This window comes from Narcine bancroftii, chromosome 8, assembly GCF_036971445.1.
Source record: "Narcine bancroftii isolate sNarBan1 chromosome 8, sNarBan1.hap1, whole genome shotgun sequence".
Taxonomy (NCBI): Eukaryota; Metazoa; Chordata; class Chondrichthyes; order Torpediniformes; family Narcinidae; genus Narcine; species Narcine bancroftii.
This window is the reverse complement of record NC_091476.1, coordinates 108,945,434-108,965,664: the sequence shown is the minus strand read 5'-3', so window position 1 is coordinate 108,965,664 and position 20,231 is coordinate 108,945,434. Positions and strand designations below refer to the sequence as shown.

The following is a 20,231-nucleotide window of genomic DNA, read 5'->3' as shown; positions in this document are numbered from 1 at the left end:
ACAAAGGAATCCATTTGATAAAGAGAAAAAAAGTACAATTAGATTCTAAGAAATTTAATTGTAATGCATTACAAATTTATAGAGTTGAGCATTTTTTGTAAAGATCTAAAAAATATTATGAATTGGGAGAAAAGGAAAAAAGTTTTGACATGGCAATTGAAATTTGAGCAAATATCTAGAACAATAAAGGCAGTTAGAAAAAACTCAAAAATTTCTTATAAACCTCAGGATATTAATGAGCAGTTTAAGGAAATTTATTTAAAAATTACATACTTCAGAAGTGTAGGAAGATCAAAGTAAAATAGATGGGATTTTTAAATAATTTACAATTATCTATTTTAAATGATTGGATTAAGGAAGAATTGGAGAAGCCAATAGATTTTAAAGAAATTTTGTTAGTTCTTAATTCAATGCCAAATGGTAAATCTCCAGGAGAGGATGGTTTTCTAGTGGAATTTTATGTTCAAAAATTATTACTTCCATTGTTTGTTGAAATTTTACAGCAAACTAGAGATACACAATCTTAACTAGAATCTTTTTCACAAGCTATTTAAACAGTTATTCTTTTTTTTTAAAACAAAATGACTCTGAATCCTGAGGCTTATAGACCAATTTCATTATTAAATGTTGATTACAAGCTTTTGACTAAGATTCTAGCTAATAGGTTAGTGCAATTTCTACCTTAGTTGATTCATATTGATCAAGCAGGTTTTATTAAGGTTAAATATTCTGCTGATAATGTAACTAAATTAATTAGTTTAATTAATATTTCATGGGAGAAATCCAATTTACCAATGATCTTATCATTAGATACTGAAAAGGCATTTGATAGGGTGGAATCATGTTTTTTATTTAAAGTGTTGGAAAAATTTTGGTTTGGACCAATGTTTATAAGTTGGATTAAGGTGGTATATAAACAACAAAAAGCTAGGGTTATGACAAATGGGCTTTTATCTGATTATTTTAATTTAGAGAGATCTAGTAGACAGGGTTGCCCTCCATCATCACCATTGTTTGCATTGGTGATTGAACCTCTAGCACAATTAATAAGGAAGGAAAGGGATACAAAAAGGTATTAAAACAGGATTGGATGAATTTAAGATGAGTAAATCAACACATCATCCTCAAATAAACTAAACAGAACCACAAGAGTCGTTAAAAGTTTGATAGAAAAAGTTAATACAATATGGAGAATTATTGGGGTATAAAGTGAATTGGAAAAAAGTGAACTCATGCCATTGTCTGAAGCCAATTATTCTGTTTATAAAGGAGTAGCAAGTTTTAAATGGACTGATCAAATTAAATATTTAGGTAGCAAAAAAGATAGACATATAAATCATTTATATAATTTAAATTATTTGCCATTATTTTCCATAATTAAAGAAGATTTAATTAAATGGAAAGACTTGCCAATAACTTTAGATGTATAAAAATGAATCCACTTCTTAGACTTCAATATTTCTTTTCTATCTATTCCTTTTAATGTTCCTAAAAAATGTTTTAAGTAGTTAGGAACTTTTTATGGAAGGTAAAATGGCAAGAGTATCTATTCGTAAGTTAACATGGAGATATGAATTAGGGGGATTTCAACTTCCAAACTTTTTTTAATTACTGTAAGGCCGCTCAGTTAAAATGTATTAATAGTATGTTTGATATTCATAGTCCTTTGATTTGGGTGGATATAGAATTAAATAGAATTAATGAGGATAGAAGGGATCAATTTGTTAATAAATGGAATGGTAAATTGTTAGGTTCTTAGAAGTTGCCAATTTTATCTCATTTGATAGATATTTTGGATAGGATGAATTATGAAATTGGTACTCAAGGTATATATAAAAACTATGCTAAATGTAAGGATATATTTGTATTATTATATTATTGGTGTTATTTTATATTTTAAATAAAATATTCAAAAAAAGAACTCTGGCTACGTTGCTTCAACGTGATTCTGTAGGCCTCCACTGAGATCATCCAATCTGATGCAGACAAGTTGCACTTACTGTTCTCACAGGTCAGGCACTGTGTTTACTCAGTGGTCAAAGACTGCAAGACATTCACCAACGTAATGGACATTCTGAAAGGCCAGTACCTGCCCCAGGTGAATGGAGTCTACGCCAGATATGTCCTAGCCACATGAAAGCAGCAACCCAGGGAGTCGATCGATGATTACCTCAGACAGGCCTGCAGTTGCAAGGCCGTATTAGCAGAAGAGTACACGGAGGTGCTGATCCAAGATGCCTATGTAACAGGCATCAGATCAGATTATATTTTACAGCAACTGCTAGAACAGGGTGACCTGAAGCTGCAGAAAGCCATCAAATTAGCTAAAACTCAAAGTAAACTTCCACAACATCCTTGACTGATAGAACGGCTTCTCCATTGGGAACGCAGGTGCTGCCATTTTGGGATGTGAGATCACAGGCCACCCCATGTCCGGACCCGACTACAGCCGCCGGCAAGCACCTGAAATGCTACTTCTGTGGCCAGCAGAAGCACAGCCCAGTGAAGGATGTGGTCTGTTCCAGCTGTGGGAAGAAGGGACACTTCCAAGCAGTGCCGCCTGCAGGCACTTGGGGTCACCACCACCACTTCTGATGAACAGTAGTACTGTGTGCACGCTGTCATCTTTGATGACTTCACTTGCAACAAACAACTGCTCCGCATGTACGCCACGGGTGCTGCTACCTTGGATGCCGCCATCTTACCAAACCACGAGCCAATTCAGCCAGAGAGTGGTGCTACTCTGACTTCACCACACTCGACCAAAGCAGTCCTCATCAGCTTACCAGGTCAGTGATGGACATGGAGGAAATGGATGGAAGACAAGCTGTCTATTCGATAGCAGGAGCACGGAGAGCTTCATCCACCCGATACGTTGCAGCGTTACTCCCTCGCAGTGAGACCAGTGAGTTACAGAGTCTCCAAGGACTAAGTCCCACTTGGCAGAGATCTGTGCCACCTGCATAGCGACAAGGACCATACGTGGCACAGAGTACAAAAACTTTAAACACCTTGTGATTCCACAGATCTGTGCACCCATACTACTGGGGTTAGACTTTCAGTGCCTCTTTAAGAGCGTCACCATGGCATAAGACGTGCCCCATCCCCCCTCATGATCTGCAACTAACAGTTTTTAAACCACCCACCCTCCCCTCTAGGTGTGTCCTGTGGTCTCTCCACCAGATTTCCCCCCTCCCATCTCTATTAGCCAGCATCACCCCCAAGTGCAAGCCCTTTTCCACCAAGAGCAGGGTAATACAGCATTGTGGACAGGGCCTTTATCAAGTCAGAGGTGAGACGGCTCCTGATCGAGGGGGAATCATCGAACCCAGTACCACCCCCTGGAGAGCTCAAGTAATGGTGGTTAAGAGTGGGGAAAAAATACCGCATGGCTCTTGACAACAGTCAGACCATTGACATATTTACGTAATTGGATATGTACCCCTTCCCCACATAGTTGGTAAACCATATTTGGTAAAGCAAATTACTCAATATGGGCTATTTTCTACCATTGACTGAAAGTCAGAATTCCACCAGCTCCCTATCCGCCAAGAGGGCCACCAGTACACCATGTTCAAGGTAGAGGCAACCATCTACCACTTTCTGAGGGTCCCCTTCAGGATCACCAATGGAATCTCCCCCTTCCAGAGGGAGATGGACCAAATAGAGGATGAGCACGGGCTGCTGGCCACATTCCCCTACCTCGACAATGTCACTATCCATGGCCACGACCTGCAGGACCATGATGCCAACCTCCGGAAATTCCTCCGGACAGCCAAAAGCATTAACCCCACCTACAACAAAGATAAATGTCTCCCACTAACAAGAGGTCATCCCCGAAGCACTCCACACAATCAGATCCCTCTTGTGCACTGCCACTTCATGTGAAAGGTTATTTACCTTCCCCAGAGGGTTTGTGTTGGAGACCACACTGCCATCTTGGCTGATGTTCCCAAAGTCAGACCTGCTCAGGAGGCATGTGAGAAGCCAGAAGTCCAACCCACTGGTTGAGAGGGTCCATCTCCTCCACAGCAACCTCCAATATGCCTATGTGGTGTACCTGGATGGGTGCAAGGACATTGTGACCAACCAGGACATGGCACATGTGGGAGATCCCAGGACTCTGGCCGACAACCAGTACATCCACCATTCCACAACATACCATGTCACCCTACCCCAGCACCCATCCCAACTGTCTCAGTTCAGTCGCCAGACACCCCACCCACCAACAACAACCAGACCATCCAGGAGTCCACAGTTGAGCCACAGCCATGATGATCACAATGGCAGATAAGACCACTGGCAGACTTAATTTGTGATGGACATGAAACCCACTTCACACCACCAGACCTTTTTTAAAATAGGGGGTGAATGTGGTGGAACCACTGTTAATACTGTTTGCATGTGCATGGTTGGCCTGCTCCTTACTAATTGTACCCATGGCTCCTTCCCCCATGATTGCCCTAATAAAGGCAGCAATGCCATAACCCCTCCCCCAGAACAAGCTTGGTTCTCAGGTCAACAAGAAGATATGTCTTCTGTTTATGGAAATAAAAACCTCTCTGTCAGGTACCTTCTAGACTTTTAGAGTTATTGATAGCACATCACTGACTAAGATTTGTTGTGCACTAGGCTGGGCCATCTCGTTTACTGAGCACATCATGCAGTTCTGCGAGGGTCTGCTTGTAATCGGCATCATGAGGGATGCAAACTCTGGTGAGAATCACAGATGCAAACTCTCAGGATTGATAGAAGAGTCTGCATTTAATCGAGATTTGCTTTAAGGCAGTAGAGCAGGAGGTCAACATAACTCTAGTGTCCTTACGCCACCCAGTACTAATGAAAAAGCACACACCTCCTCCTCTCCCTTTTCAGGAAACCAAGTTCCGATCCAATCTATGGAAGGTGAAACTGTCTGGTCAGATAGCAGCGTCTGGTGTATTCTCTGTTAGCCAGGTCTCGGTGCAGCAAACAACTGAGATTTGTCTTGCTTGTCTCTGGTAGTGTAGCCTTGCCCTCAGGTGGTCTATTTTATTCTCCACTTAACCACTTCCACATGGAATTAAGAGTTACAAACAAACTAGGTAACAAGTTTTCTTCTCTAAGGAACAGTCATACCCCTTGGGGAAAGTGTCTGGTTTGTTTTTTATCCTGATCTCATATTCACTTTTACAAATATTTCCAGATATTTTTCTATGGCAACTTTTCCTTGCATTATCTTGTGGGGATGCATTTTTGGTAGAGGAATCAATTAATGCAAATTCTACCCTCCCAGTAAAATCGACAGTCATCCATCCTGGTTGCTGCATGTACAGTACTTTGCTTTCATCAGAAGGTTGTGGGTTCAAGCCCCATAAAGCTTAGCCTGATATTGTGATGCAATACAGAGGGATTGCTATAGGTCTCGATGAGGTTAAATCTAAGTCTTACTTGCCCTTTAACAGGAACAGTAACAGAAAAAAAATACGTTCCAGTTGAGGCTCCAAGATGAACACTTCAAGATATAATTCATGGAAATTTGAGTATTTAATTAATTTTTGAAGTCAAATCTTTCAATTAAAAAAAGCTATTGCTTCATTGTACAATCAATATGCAGAAATACAAGATCTCACAGCATCAGAACAGCTGTCCTCAAACACTAGACACTTCTTCAATTTCACCGGTAGAGAAAAAAAATTCTGATCATTATCAGATTGAGAGTTTTCTGTACACAAATTGAAAGCATTAATTTTAAAAAAAACAACCCGTGACAAAACCTCAAACATCCTTCATGGCTTGTGAAGTGCTTCAGGCTGTAAAGATATTATAAGGCACACACTTTCTTCTTTTCATTGCCTGCAGTGTCACAATCTGGCAAAGCGCCAACACCTTCAGGAAAGGGATCGAGAACTAAGCAGGTGGGAGGGCATGACTTGAAGTCCCCTCGAGTGCCTCTCACTCTCTCAAAGAGAGAGGGTTAAAAATAAAGTGTGCAGCAGAATGAAGTACTGCTTTATACTGCACACTCATTGCAGACAAATTTGGCTAACATCCAGGATAAGGTTCAAAAGATTTTTACTGTAACTAAAACAGACATACTGGAGATACAGATCACTATACAAGAGACAAGTTCATGCATCCGGACCAAAACAATATACACAAAGCAAAATTACAAGTAACATTATCTGATACAATTAGCCTTTTTTTTTAAAAAAAAGAGCTGAATTCGGCTTGGAACCACAAAGTGAGTTATGATCTTTAGAATAAAGAAAAGGAATACAAAAGTTACAAGTCCTAAAGCAAAACATAAAATGCTGAAATATTCAGCAGGTCAGATCAGGTCCATGGGAACAGACGGAGTCACCTTTTCAGCTCGAAGTCCCTTCACCAACATCTAGACCTACCCCAGTTCTGGTACAAGTTCATCAACCTGAGAAATCAACTGTTTCTCTTCCCACACATGCAGCCTGACTTGAGTGTTTTCAGCATTTTCTGTCTATTTTTAATTTCAGTTTATTTAAATGTATTGTTAACAGCATCTGCAGGTTTGTTTTTTTTTTAATTTAAAAATCTTAACATTTTTTGCTGCAACAGTCCAGAGGAACACTATCTTCCTGTTATTAAATTGCTGACTCTCGAAGGATTTTTGACCAGAGAATCACAGGCTTCAAGTGTACTTGGACTGCTTAATTCATCATGCTTCAGCCTTAAAAGACCCATTCTATAATACCATAGATTCTTTACCCCCAAAAGGTTTGAAAATAACTCCTTTTCATGTACGAGCCAATTTGCTTCTGAAGCTTCTGATAGATTAAACATTGCTCTCCCATTCAAAATACAATTTTCATGATTAATTATGCTCACTGTATAAAAGTCTTCATCAGGCCAAGGTTTGACTGTATTAACAACTCCCTCAGGATTGTTAGAGATTTTCTTTCTCTCGCTCTCATTCCTCTCTCCATCCTTCCCTCAGTTTAATCAATGATAATTTCTTATTCTTCATCCCACGAGTCAGTTCCATCTCTGACTGAAAATTTAGTTTCTGCTCCAAATCATTACTGCTGGTTTTATTTCCTAGTTCTTGTGAAGTGCTAGGGCATGGAAAAGAATGAAGGAAGGGCAGTACCTTCAACCAGCTGTGTAATGAACATTTGGCATCACGGCTGTAACTTTCAAGGATAGGCTTCATAAATTTATGTCACACTGCAGTCTTATGTATCCATGTTACACAACCAATCATCACTTTGGATATCGACTTGCACAGCATTCCATCACCTGGAATGGTGCCCACACCTACCTCTTTCTCTCAAGGTCACAACACCCCCAAACACAGGGATTGGGGGAAAAAAATTAGCTGATGCTACAAATCTGAAACAAGAACATAAAATGCCAGAAGTATCAACAGGTCAGGTAGCAACAGCAGGGAGAGAAACAGAGGCAATGCTTCTGAGCAATGACCCTATATCAGAACAGCTCAGGTGATTGAGCAGGAGTACTAATTCCTTTTCAACCTCCATGGATTTTCCTGCTTTTGGCATCTTCTGTCAAATCAGCCCCACCACAACAAAATTGCACCTTAAAAGGTTGTGATAAAGAGAAGCTGAGCGACTGTTTGTAATTACATAGGTCTGGGATTATCATTACTAATGCATACAACTCATTGTATACAACATGCACAAGAAATTATTCCTCTGGGAACAAACACACACAAGCGCTGGAGATGATGATTTAGGAGTGATGGTAAATAGTACCCTCAAGGCTGATACTCAGGTAGATGGTGTGGTGAAGAAGGCATTTGGAATGTTGGCCTTCATAAATCGGAGTATTGAATTCAAGAGTAGGGAGGTTATGATGAAATTGTACAAGGCATTGGTGAGGCCAAATTTGGAGTACTGTGTACAGTTTTGGTCACCAAATTAGAGGAAAGATATAAACAAAATAGAGAGAGTACAGAGAAGGTTCACAAGAATGTTGACAGGATTTCAAGGTTTGAGTTACAGGGAAAGGTTGTGCAGACTCGGGCTTTTTCTCTGGAGCGTAGAAGATTGAGGGGGGACTTGATAGAGGTGTTTAAGATTTTAAAAGGGTCAGAGAGTAAATGTGGATAGGCTTTTTCAATTAAGAGTGGGGGAGATTCAAACTAGAGGGCATGGCTTAAGATTGAAGGGGGAAAAATTATAAAGGGAACATGAGGGGAAATTTCTTTACGCAAAGGGTGGTAGGGATGTGGAATGAGCTTCCGGCAGACGTAGTTGAGGCGGGATCATTGGTTATATTTAAGGATGGACTGGATAGTTACATGGAGAGGAGAGGACTGGAGGGGTATGGACCGGGTGCTGGTCAGTGGGACTAGGAGGGTGGGAATTTGTTACGGCATGGACTAGTAGGGCCGAACTGGCCTGTTCAGTGCTGTAAGTGGTTATATGCCCAATAGAGCCATTTCAACAAGTCAAGTGTGTAAGCATTTTGAGTTCTGAAGTTTCTAAGTGCAAAGATGCTTGATATTTACAACTATTTGGCTTCTAATATGCAATAGAAATAATAGACTAACCACAGGTGAGACGCTGTTCTAGTCACACACAATAATTCTAATAGAAAATCCTTTGCAATACAAATCACTTCAGTTTATGGTTTATGCACATCATTGTGTGCTAAAGTATGGTTCCCTGCCAAGAAAGAGGTAATGCAGCCCAAAGAATGATGCCATAATTCCACCAGGGTGCCAATGGGAATGTCTAGTAAATGAATGGAGATCATTCTATTTTCATAATGTGCAGAACAACTTAGGCTCAGGGTTTTAGCTAAATGCATTCCATACTAATCCGCTCTGAAAACAGGAGGAGGTGGTGGTGTTTATGGAGTTTGCCACTGGAGGTAGTTCAGCCTCACTCCAGTGTTTACAACATTTACTGGTGAGATATGAGGCTTCGATTGAACAATCAATAAGGCCACTGCTCCAACTCTAAAATGCCGGCCTGAATCACGCATTGAGTTCTGCAGGGATATATCCACCAGTTTTTGAATAACAAAAAGGCTTTATTGTGTGTTTGTCATCTAAACAAAAAGCCCAAAACATCAGTTATGTATCTTCACCTTCACTACATAAAGGACACTATTTGACTTGCTCAGCTTCTCCAACCATGGTGTCTACAGAATTTTGTTATTTACTTTGAGTACTCTCGGATTTCATGGTAAAAAAAATCGACCACTCAGACAGGGGAATATAGAACAGGTCATTGTCATGCTGCCAGTAGGGGAAAGGCTTCCTCCTTGTTCAGAGGCAGTTCCCTCTAGATCGAGGAAGATGTTGCATCCACTCAGGTTTTGTGGCCTTTGAGGTGGTTGATGTGGGAAGTGCAGATGGGGCAAGAGGGGCCTCATAGGAGGGGTGGGGAAGTAGTTTGTGAGGGTGAGCATCCAGATCACACCTCCTGGACTCCTGGTTCTGAACCCCACTAAGCATTAGGAAGCCAACAGCATGTTTGAGAGACCAGCTCACTCTCACAACTGCATGAATCCTGTTCCTGATTCCTGGCTCCAAGTTAGCTCCACAGCCTCTTGGCCATTTTCAAAGTCTCGGCTCCTTCAGATTAAAGCCACCCAGGATCCCTTCAAAGGCACCAGATCCAGTGGACCTTGGGCCATAGCAGTGACGACACCTAATAAATACTTGCAGTCTCAAGAAGTGTCACTAATTCATGAGCCACAACTGACACTGACAAACTGAATATTCAGAGACACTTTAAAAGTAGTGAAAGGTGACAGATCAGAACAGAGATCCAGCTGAAGTTGGTGTAACCATATTTGTTGAACATTAGTCATTTGTAATATACAAGTAACCAACAGCTTGAGCTCCATCTGCAATCATCTCAAGAGTGCAGAACTTCCCCATAGAGTATGGAAAGCCAGAGAAATGCTTCATCTACTTCTGGGCTTCTCTGTGGATTGTCACGTTATCGTGGTGGAGAAGTTTGTGTTGTCCTGTTATCCTGAGAACAATGCCATCTGGAGATATGCTCCTGGTAGGATCACCCATGGCGGTAAGGTAGAGGGCAAGGTCCCTGACAAAGAACAATCCAACCAAGTCCTCAATGGTGGAATAGCTGAACGAAGTTATTTTGAACTCAATGGCCATAGGCTGCAACAAATCCGTCAGCTCCAATCGTCGTGATTTTCATGCTATTGGAATTAGTTGATTGATTTGTGAAGTATCGTGTACTTCTTGGAGTGCAACATCAAGTGCACATTAAACAAATACACACACAAGCGGCTTCACTCTGAATCAACGGAACGAAGGCCATCATCCTTGACTACGAGGGAGAGCCACGTTCAAACTTATGGGCGATGAGTACTATGCCAGCATCAACATTTGAGGGCCCAGTTGCTCAAACCATAATCAACCCATGAATGTGCAAGCTCTTCAACAGGCATCCAACTGAACAAGCAACATAACCACCACAGACTATAGCATCAGCTCCCAGCCTGTGACATCCATCAGTTGCTAAGCAACAAGGACAGTCAGTATCCTTGGGTTGTGCCACTTTTCCAGGCAAACACTATTATTCCTGAGCCAACTTGGATGCTACTAAAAGCAGCATTCAGCTTATGGATCAACAAATAAGGTTACTACATTCTTGAGGGCAAAAAAAAAATCAAAAGCATAAAGCTGCTGAGTACATGAGAGAGAAAGGAATAAACGCAAAGGATATCAAATGAACTGGGGTTGACGATTCAGATGTTACGTTTGGACCAGTGGGCTGAATGGCCTTTTGCGGGGCTGGGATTTCCCGGTTACATGTTCAGGTTTTTATGCAGCACAGAACAGTGAGCATCATTGTGCATTGGGCCTTGATAAAGATCGTGCAATGAATAACTAGAGCGATGGTGAGAACCAAGCCAAGAAACCATCTTCTTCCTTTGAGCATTGTGCACTGTAGCACCGTGAGCACTCAAACTGGTTTAATTAATCACTACAAAATAACTGGCATCAGAAATCAAACAAATCAGTTCAAGGACAATTATAGAAAGGTTTTAATTTAGTAACATTTGGAACTCTTGGCCACTAAATTATCATTTGCAAATTGTCTTAATAAACCTATATTTGAAGTGTATTGCAATGTACATAAATTTTCTTGTGATGCCCATTTTAACCATAGTTGATTTTTCAAGGAATTACACGTTCAGCAGCAGCTGAAGTTGGTCTCCAAAATGTATTCCTTCTTGTTTGTACTTTAATATTCTAAAGTGCCACTTGATCAGGCTTGTTAATGGGAGATGAGGGAGGGAAATTGGGAGAGAGCTTGGTCCCAATTGCAACTTCAAGAGCTGCAAAATGAGGTAAAATCAAATGCTGGTGGAGCTCAGTATCCATAGAAGGCAACTAGAGATAGCCAACATTTCAGGCCTGAGCTCTTCAAGGAAATGATGGGGTGGGGGGGGGAGAAGCAGGCAATTCCCTGAATTAAAAGGCTGGGGGGAGAAGAAAAGGAAGGGCAGAGGAGAAGCACAAGGCCACCAGACAAAAAGTGATCATTGGACATGGTTAAAAGGACAGAAAAGGTGAGAATTGACCAGTGACTCCAGAGCTGGAGGAAAGGAGACAGAGGGACAAGGGAGAGATGGGGGTGGGGCTAATGGAAACCAGAGAGGTCAATATTAATGAACAGACGGAATACGAGGTGCTGTTCTTCCATCTTGCAGGTGGTCTCAGTCTAGCAGTGCTCAAGATCACAGACAGACATGTCAGCAAGGAGAACGGGGCGAGGAATTGAAATAGTTTGCCCCAGAAGATTCCCCTCAATTGCGACTGAGAGAGCCAAGGTGCAGAGTGAACCAATCTCCCAGACTGTGTTCAGTCTCTCCGATTAGAGAAGGCTCAAACAGGAGCGCAAGATGGCGGAGATGACCCCTGCTGATTTACAAGCAAAATGAGGTGCACACTTTGAAGTTGGTGCCACATTCCTGATTGGACCTAGATTGGAAAGCCTGTCTCATTACCCTTCCTTCACTGCATGGACATGATTCGATATGAGAAAGGCACACATGATAAAAGTGTAATCAAAATGCTTTTTAATAGCAAATAACTGAAATGACCCATGATAAGGCAGGATCCCAAGTTGGAGCCACAAGGCCCTTTTATAGAGGGGGGGAAAAAAGCGAATGTAAAGACAGATTCTCCATCTTTACATCGCTGCACTTGCCTCCATAAAAAGGTTCAAAGGCAGATTGACTGCTTGAACTCGTTCCAGTTTCCATCCGCCTACAGGGTAGACTCAGAAGTGGAGAGAAGTCGCTCCACCTCCTCCATAAAAGGAATGATGCTGAAGGCGACTCCAAAGGGCAGGGCTGATAACGTCACGATGACACCATCAGCCCGCAACCCAGGAGCGCATATATATTTTTTTTTAAAAAACTGTATAGTTAATAGAGGCCATCACGTTTGTATGAGATCTGCTCGAATCCCAAGACTGCTTGCTCAGATCTCCACTAGTGCTCTTAGGTCACCATTTTCGAATATAGGCCGCTTTCCCTTCTCGGTGCGCAAGTTCGACGTCATGGTGGTGGGTGGCACTACTGCATCACTTGCCCCGCCTCCTTCGGCTCTGGAAGCCAGCTCCCAACTCAGCTCTGCATAAAGGCACCATGGGATCCATCCATAGGTTGTCACCATACAAGGTAAAATTCCCTTTTTTTTTTAAAAATAACCTTGAGCCAGCTATAATGCAGAGTTTCACCATAAAAAAGCACATAGACTGATAGGAATCACAAAAGCAGCGTCACCTTTGGAGTAATGTGCATTATTAATAAGAACAGATAGTTAAATGAATGTTTCAATCATGTGCGTACAATAAACAGAACACATTGGCAGTTAGTTATGCATGGCATTGATCACTCAAGGCAAGCAGAAAAACTTGAAATGTTTGCTCCCAATGCAGTACAATATTATAAATAAATATTCCAAGTTGTAAAAGCTCATCACTCAAGTGCTCTGCCATATTCTTTGCAATTGTTAACAGAGCAGCACTGCTGACAGGCAGGAAAGATCCTCAAAGAATCATCTTCGATTGATATCAGGGAGCACAACCCTTGGGAGACTCGATATGGAAATGTAGCTTCTGAAAAATCCACTCCCCCACCTCTACATTTGAAACCACATTATTTTCAGCTTCAGCTGTATAGTCAAGGGTCACAAACCCAATTCATTTGCACTTCAATCACCTGGTTTGTCCAAGCACAAAGGACAGCCCTCATGCCTCAAATTAGTTCAAAACCCCATCCAGAAACAAGCGGAAAAAAGAAAGTACAGTACTGAAAGAATGCCACTGTGCTGAAGGCAGCATCCTTCAGGTGTGTGAACAAACGAGGGCTCACTGTGCTCTTGGGATGTAACCAAACCACGGCATTATGTGGACAAATGCACACAAACTTCTCCTGGTCCTGGCAGGAGGTTTTCAAAAATCTTTTTTTTTTAATATAAATAAAACGCAGAACTCACCGCCCAACCAAATTTATGGGATCGCATTCACCAGAAAATTGCAGCAGCTCAAGGTGAGTTCATCACCACCTGAGGGAGTGGGGAATAAATCATTGACACTCTCACCCTAAAAGGAGTAACTGATTATCTGGTCATTGGGACATTTCTATCTGAGAGAAAATTGGAAGCGTGCAAATAGGTCTCCACTTTTGCACAATTTCAGTGACGTCATTTCAAGAGTGCCTTGCATTTGGAAAACACCTCAATTATGAGAGGCATATTCAAGATTAATTTATTGTCATGTAATAAAACATGTGTAATATTACACAAAATTAGATTTAGACTGCCATAAGGCAAAGATACGCCATCACCAGAAATTGCCCGGCACCCCTTATAAACACAGAGAAGCAAAAAAAGTCCCATCTGTGTCACTGAGTGTCCGTGGATTCACCTTCCATAGCTTCTACAGCCACACAAACTAGACTGAATCATTGGCAACCCAAGCTGCAGATCCAAACCTCTGACAGTGCCCGAGGCCCCTTCGAACCGCTTCTTGCCCTTGGCACCCTCTCGCATCCCAGCTCCAATACCTGGTAGCCCTTCAGCCAGTCTCCAGCAGTCTGCAGCCCAGTGCATCTTTTGGTCTCACCACCAGCAGCCTGCGTGTGTTCCTCACCTCTAGTCACCAACAGCCCACTGCAGAGCCCCTCATTAGTCCGCTGTCAAGGTCACCGCCTCTTAAAGTCAGCCCCTCTGCTTCTTCTCAAATGGAGGGTGTTCTCCCCAATTTCTGGTGTCTTGTGTCAGTCATCTGCTCCCTGAGTCTGCAACCCCTCGAAGTTGCTGTTTAACATCAGTGCCACCATCTTAGAGAAAGACCCTGCAGTCATAGGATTTTAAAATATTGCTGGCTCCTTTAACAGGCCATTTCAAGCCTGTACAGAGCCGTAGGTAGATGGATTGTGCGGTCGAAACCTTTGGAAGAGCAGTTACTCCTCTTCCCGTTCTCCCTGGGTCCACAGCATGGCAGCAGCTCCAGCAGTGCCACCATTTAAAAAAAATTCAAGTACATGAATCTTTCCTTGAGAACCTCTCTCAAAAATGTTTCCATGAAAATTGAAAATCTGTCAATTTCTTTGAGATGAACTGTGCTACAATAAAAACTTGCAGAGCAGATTTTTTAAAACCAAAAATTGACTTTACTCACAATTATTTACAAAAGGAAAACCCAAGTCTGTTCCCATCCCTACTTTCACATCCATACATTCTCATAATTGTCCATTGATATATTCATTTCTACTGACACCATTTCCTTCACTGTGGCACCTTGTCACTTCTCCTCCTCCCCCCCCCCCCCACCCCACCCCAATTGTTTGAAGGACTTCCCCATGATCTCAGCCACTCAATGCCCAGTCATGGGAGGCCTCTAACTGTGGTTCTTCCCCACAGTGCCCTTGCATTAACTGCACCAAGCCTCAGTGCATCCCTCAGCATGTATTTTTGCAACCTGGAATATGCCAGTGAGCAGCATTCCCACACCAACATTTCCACATGCTGAGAGTCCAACTGGTTTCAGGCAGACCAAAGTGCATCTTTCACCAAGTTGATGGTCTGACTGTTCTGCATGGCTAACTGTGGGAACACCCTGTAAATCAGATAAATCTCTGTTGCGCTGCTACTGGGGATGAATGATGACAAGGATTCTTGCATCCTTCTCCATATACTCCTAGCAAATTTACATTCAGCAAAGGGTGTTCAATTATCTCTTCTTTGTCGCAATCATCACGAGGTAAATGTGCGTGGTGGGTGATATTCCAGACTACAAAAAAAAAAATCAGGCTGGGAAAGCTCCTCTTACCACCAATGAGACAAAGTTCTTGGGATTGTTTGTGAGTACTGGTAATGAGGAATTCTGCCAGATGACCTGAACAGTGCTCAGGGAACCACCTCACCAGGTCTATGTCTCTTAATGTTGACCCCTGCCTGATGTTAATTTGGAAAATCCTTTTGACGAAGGAATAGATGGAGAGCCCTAACACCCACTTTCTCAGTGAAGTCTGTCTTGATGATGACCTGCAAGGCTTTGGGCAGAGCAAGCCTTCCACTCAAAATCTTCTTGAAATACTGAGACAGCTGTTAAACCATGCCCCCAGGACTAACAAGCTGTCAAAAAAATGAATATCTAGTAAGGAAACAAGTTAAACAGATTATTTAAAAACTTTTTTTATTAAAACGCAATTTAAAAATGTGAACATTTCAATTTTAAATTAAACGAAAACATGTCATTTTTTGCCCTATTGTAACTTTATTTGGTCCTCATCATAGAGCTGTAGGAAAGTTAGAGTTGATCCATTACTGTGTTTGCAGGCAAAGCTTTCAGGTATAATGTGACAACGAACTTAACCAAACTAAAACTAAAATACCTCCTTTTCTCCCTCAGAGTTCCTTCTCTCTATTGAATGAATGGTCTCAGGTCTGATCTGGAACAGGTCCAGTGGACAGGATTTCCCTGGCACAACTGCTAGTAAACTGTAGAAAGTTAGCACCCCTGCATTCTTCATTTGTGACGATCAGCTGTGTGGAATTTTGCATTGACGCATGCCCTCCTCGCAGTTTTAGGGTGAGGGCAGGTCCATGGGAAGTTATCAGCCATGCAGCAAACTGATTATTTTTGAAAGTGACTCAATGTTGGAATTAAACTAATTACAAGTTGTAAGCAAATTGGAAATCACCACTTCAGATGGTTTTCAATCACCTTCACTTTCACACAATTGCCTCACACATATTCTCACATTGTGTTATGCTCATTAAATGTTCACCAGATAAGAATGTAAATCCAATTTATTTTTTATTTTAAATTTAAAATGTAAATTTAGACATGCAGCACGTAACAGGCCATTTCGGCCCACGAGTCATGCGGCCCAATTTACACCCAATTAACCTACAAACCCCAGTACTTTTCAAACAGTTGGGAGGAAACCGGAGGCCCCGGGAAAACGCATGCAAACACAGGGAGAACATGCAAACTCCTTTCTGGATTCAAACCACAGTCCAAACGCTGGCACTGTAAAGGCATTGCGCTAACCGCTACGCCATCTATGCCCCCATGTCCTCTCTGTGACATCAAGTGAAAGGTGTCAACAAGAAAACCAAAACGGCTGCCAAAAGAATCAAATTTTTAATACACCCCTGCATGATATGAGAGACAATTGAATTCTTAGTTCTTACTGCAGCAATTTAAAAGCTGGTATTATTTTGTTTACTTGGTTCTAGATCTGGCAGCACAGCATTTGGGTGAAGCATGTGGAATGAATGCGAAGGGTTTCCCAATGTTACACACTACTCAGGTTTTTGAACATCTAATTTGGCTTGGAATGAACATTTCCTATGACCCATCCTGGGCCAAACACATAAGCGCAATAGTCAAAAAAGCACACCAATAACTCTGGTTTCTCAGAAGGAGGAAATTAGTCAACAACTTCCAAGGGTGAACCACCAAAAACAGACTTATTGGATGCATCAGAGCATGGCACAGGAGCTGGTCTGCTCAAGGCTGGAGAAACCTACAGAAGTACTGAATGCAGCTCAGAACATCACACAAGCTTCTCTACATCTACATCCCCTGCTGCCTTGGAAAGGTTGCCAACTTACTGAAAGGCATACCACACCCTAGATACACACTCTTCTCCCTCCTCCCTTTGGGGAGTAAGCCCGCGTGTGAGGACAGTTTCTTCTTCACAGCCATTGAATCAATCTCACAGTGGGATCATACTGCCCTTGCTCAGTTCTAATTGATCATTATACTCCAAATTGTTTTATTCCACTTCATACAGCTGTATCAATGTTGGAGCTAGCCCATTAGACTACTTGCAGGAAAACCCTTCTCACTGTTCTAGAAATAACAAATAAGCTTAAACTCCTGGGCAAGAAATGAGAGTGAATTCAACAGTAAATGCTCACTCTCCACAACAGGATTTGGCAGCTCAGCCACGATGGGTCAAATGGCCACTTTCGATACTGTGAACCAAGATTTGACAAGGTTATTATTTTCCCCTAAATGGATCTCCAACTGTTAGCGAATTCATAAACCTCACCCATCTAGCACCGCCCAACTTTAACAAATTTACTAACACTGCCAACTCGATAAATAAAAAAATATTTACTTAATTCCAAAAAAAAAAGGAACAGGCTTGCTGCCCACAGTGCCTGCAGCAGCCAACAAGCATTGCAACATCCACTCTCCCAACAATGTACATTGTGCTGCATGCAAAAAGAGGGACACGCATGTCGAGCTGAATATCAAATCACTCCATTAAAGTGCAGAGCTCTCGCTTCCAGGCAACGAGAGTGTTTCAATCATCCCCACTGCTAACAGCAACAGTAGCACCCAAAACAAAAGCTCACACAGGCTCTGTGGCAATAAAATTTATATATTTTTTTTTAATGTTGCCAATTCAGATAATGCTTGTGTCACTTTACAATTAAAAGGGCAGGAGAGTTCATCCTGTTTAATTTCTTCCTTTTCTCTCCTCCCCCACTCCCTCAGCCTTTCGTCCTGCTTTGGAACTCCATCAAGCCTGATTCAGTAGAAGGTTTGGTACAACATGTTCTCACCCACAGCTGTCAAATGTTGTGGAATTCTGGCTGAACATTCAGATCTACCAGTGGTCATTACATCATTCCAAGGATATGGCTGAACCCCAGCCAGCACTTTAAAAAAAATCCCTCTGCTTTTATTCAAGCACTCGCTTGCTCTCTCTCATTTAATAATGAAGTAGAGAGATTGGTGTTTATAATATTTCTGAAGAGCAAGTTTAAGGAAAAGATGAAGTAGACAACAAATACTCTACCATTTTAACTCCCCAGAGAGATACGGGGCCTCATTCACTTTTACTCCTACATTAAAGTTGTATTGAACTGTAGAGGGATGGGTGGGTGAATACTAAACAACAAGGCGTGGGATGGCTTCCATCTCATTGTGCTCGAGTTCAGGGGAGAAGAGATAAGGTGCACTTCTGCAATACACCATCTGCAACTCACAGAAAACGACAACGAATATTACAGCCATCCAAGTACTTAAAATACAGGCATTGGCACAGTTCAACGAACTATGGCAGCCGTGCTACATTCAGCAAGATCCAAAAAACTGCAGCGTAGTATTGATCAGATCTCTTGCACTTTGGTGAAATTAGTCAAAGAACTGGATTCAACCAGCACCCCAAAATTGTACATTTTTTTTAAAAAAGGACAGGTGTACAACGGATCCATGTGCAAGGTGAAGTCTCCATTTTAAATCCAATACCAAATGATAGTCTCTCAGAGAATGCTGTACTTCTTCAGTTATGCATCAGAAGCATCAGCCTCTGGAATCAAATTTTAACCCCACGACCCCTTAGATAGAACATTTTTAATGTTTAAAGTTTCAAAAATAACCTGTCCAGTTCTGCCGTCCAATTGTGATTAGTGACCTTCTGCAAAAAGCATCGAGGAGGTACAGTGATGATACGCACGGAGACGATGTGCAGAACCAACTGTAATATCTCTCTCCCCCCCCACCCCCCACGTCCCCATCTTCAACCTGCTCAGGACACGCTGACATATCTTGGCCCAAGCGTTGGGATAGAAATTTGACAGAAAGAGGAAAAAACCATTTTCACAGAAAAGAGAAGCTGGACAAAAATTTGAAAACTGGATTGAAGTTCACTTTGTGGAGTCTGGCACATTTGTTCAATTCTGGTTCAACTGCATCATTATGAATATTCGAGGCAAGATACAAGATTCATAAACACACCCAACAAAAGACATGAAAAGGCTGCTTAGAAGGAGTTGGATTCTGAAAAATCAACTCAATATCTTCTAAATTCCAAAATATCAAATGACGATCAGCTTCAATGGATTAGAAACGAACTACCTTTGGAACTTAAATTGATTTGTAGCTTCAAAGTACAATACAATTAAAGAAGTTTAATCTACAAAACTCAAAGGTCCAGTGATCATCGAAGGAAATCAGAGGAAGGGTGTGAGAGCAAATTTAAGTTCTTAGGAATCACCATCTCTGAGAATCTTTCCTGGACCCAACATACTAATGAATAAAGGACATCAGTTCCTCTACTTCCTCAGGAGTTTACAGAGGCTTGATAGGACATCAGAAACCCTGGCTAATTTCTACAGATGTGTGGTGATAAATGTGCTGACCGGCTGCATCAGGATCTGGTATGGGGACAACCATACTCTGGAGTGTAAAGCCCCGCAAAAGGTAGGGCTCACAGCATCACAGGCAAAATCCTCCCCACCATCTAGAACATCTACAGGAAACATTACCATCAGAGAGCACCAGGAATCACCAAGGATCTGCACCACACAGCACACCTTCTTTCCTCATCAGGAAAGAGGTAAAGGTGTGTGGCAAACCACTGTTAAGCTATGATTGGCTGCAGCCAGCTGGACATGCCACCCGAGACAGACCCTAGCCACCCGAGACAGACCCTAGCCACCCGAGACAGACCCTAGCCACCCGAGACAGACCCTAGCCACCCGAGACAGACCCTAGCCACCCGAGACAGACCCTAGCCACCCGAGACAGACCCTAGCCACCCGAGACAGACCCTAGCCACCCGAGACAGACCCTAGCCACCCGAGACAGACCCTAGCCACCCGGGACAGACCCTAGCCACCCGGGACAGACCCTAGCCACCCGGGACAGACCCTAGCCACCCGGGACAGACCCTAGCCACCCGGGACAGACCCTAGCCACCCGGGACAGACCCTAGCCACCCGG

At 42.3% G+C, this 20,231-nt stretch overlaps 1 protein-coding gene across 7 annotated transcripts in view; it reads right to left on the bottom strand.

The window, feature by feature from the left end:
* The window catches only part of zbtb16a (zinc finger and BTB domain containing 16a), a 235,986-nt gene that overhangs the window by 109,566 nt on the left and 106,189 nt on the right, over positions 1 to 20,231 (bottom strand). The window lies entirely within an intron of this gene.